Below are 2216 nucleotides of genomic sequence, written 5' to 3' on the forward strand. Positions count from 1 at the left end.
AGTGAGACACCCCGATAATCCTGCCAGTGACCCAGGTGGCAATTCCTCCCCACCCCACCCCTGGCCCTCAGTGGGACCCTGAGCATGTGAGCAAGAGCCAGCCGCTGCTCCATGCCACCTCAGGGCCCCACTGGTTCTGAGGGAGGAAATGAAAAACCCTCCCAGAATACCGGGGGGGGGGGGGATCCCTGGAGCTCATGGGCCAACTTCTCAGCTGGTGTAAAGCAGCCACGGTGCAGAGCAGGGGCGTTACAGCAGCCGAGCACTGGGCCCCAGGGGCGTTTAGCAGATAGGCCCAGTCCCTTGGGCCAGTTCAGGCTAAACACTGGTCATGGGAACTTGCCCTGCAGGGCTGGCCGGGGAGCGAGGGGGGGGCCTCTCTGCCTTTCCTGTGCCTGTCCAAGTCGGCGCTATTTAGCTGTCACCCGCAAAGCAGGAAGAATTTGGAATTTAAAATAAAGTGCATGAAGTCCCGACCTCAGGTGATGCCCATGCAGCTGGGGGGGCTGGAGGCGTCCCAGAGTCCCCGGGCGATGCTCTGGACCTGCTCCCCACAAAGCCAGGCAGGACTCTGGGGAAGTCTCCCCTCGGGGAGCAGCCTGTCTGCAGGACACACAGCTCACCCGGCTTCCACCTTCCTGGGTCTGACCTCGGAGCATTCAGCCTCCTCTGCCCCTCCGTGCGCTTCCCACAGCCAGTCCGCCCAGGCAGGGTCTTGGGGAAGCCAGAAGGTCCTGCACCCCAACTCCGCAGTCAGACGGGACTCTCAGCCAGCCAGTAAAACAGAGGGTTTATTAGACGACAGGAACATGGTCTAACACAGAGCTTGTAGGTGCAGAGAACCGGACCCCTCAGCTGGGTCCGCTTTGGGGGGCAGTGAGCCAGACAACCACGTCTGCCCTTCACTCCACGTCCCCAGCCAGCTCCAAAATGACTCCCTCCAGCCCCTCCTCCTCTGGGCTTTGTCCCTTTCCCGGGCCAGGAGGTCACCGGATTCCTTTGTTCTCCAACCCTTCAGCTCTCACCTTTGTGGGGGGAAGGGCCCAGGCCATCAGTGGCCAGGAAACAGGGTGTCGGCCATTCTCTGTGTCCAGACCCCTGCACACACCTGCCCTCTAGGGCTCTGCAATGATCATACACCCTTACCCCACCCCCTAGATACTTAAGAACTGCCTAGGGGAAACTGAGGCACCCCCACACTATTCAGAGGAAACATTAAGAACAGTCCCACTTCGTCACAGGGGGGGGTTCAAAGCGACAGCTATGCTGCTTTAAGCACCTAGGGAGCTAGCTTGTATCTCCAGGGAAGGGGGCCCAAAGCTGACCTGAAAGGCCAGTTGGGGCTCGAAGAGGGCAGCTCTGAGCAGGCGGATGGTGCATTCTCCTATGCAGTGACGGGCTCAGGTTTGGGGGAACTTTTGCTCTTTAAACAAAAGGGGGCTAGAACTGAGCTGACAGGTTCCCCCAGTAACACAGAGTTAAAATCCAGAGCCTGCCCCACAAGGGAGCTGTGGGGTAAACACCCCAGGCTGAGCCCCATGGGTACCTGGGTTCTGCACCCAGCTCTGCCACGGACTCCCCCACCTGACTCTCAGCCTCACGCTCCCCAGCTTAGGTCCTGGCTGCAGAACAGAGAGGAGGCTCCTGCCTTGGCCGTCCACGGAGAACAGAACCCTGAGCTGGGCTAATGCTGGGCAGGGGCGGAGGCTCCATGCGCCCTGCTCCCGATACAAACAGGGCCCTTGGATTCCACAGACACAGACTCAAGCCCTCGCCCCAGCATCACAGCTGCTGCATTACCAAAAACAAGAAGTTTCTCGGCTGTGCAGATGCCATGACAGTGTAGCTGATGCCTGCCTGAGTTTACAGAGAGCCTAAAACAACAGCTCCACAAGGTGTGAACTGGCCCATGCCCTCGCTCAGGGCCCCAGTTTGTGTGTGCGAGCAGCAAACACACACAGAATTCAGCTTTTCAGCAGCCAGAGGGGTGTTCGCACTGCAGAGCCCGGCGTGTGCAGGGTTTACATGGAGACACAACAAACGAGCGTTGTGCAGAATCTGGTCCGTTGTCTGCAGAGCACCCAGGGGCGTGGATGTGATGGGTGGCCTGGAGGCAGGGCTGGAGGAGTTGGGGGCAAGCTCCAGCCCTCTGGCACAGGCAGGGCCTTGGCCCTCTCCCCTTTCCCAGCAGAAAACAGAGGCTACGTGAGACGATC

This window comes from Lepidochelys kempii, chromosome 24 (assembly GCF_965140285.1).
Source record: "Lepidochelys kempii isolate rLepKem1 chromosome 24, rLepKem1.hap1, whole genome shotgun sequence".
Taxonomy (NCBI): domain Eukaryota; kingdom Metazoa; phylum Chordata; order Testudines; family Cheloniidae; genus Lepidochelys; species Lepidochelys kempii.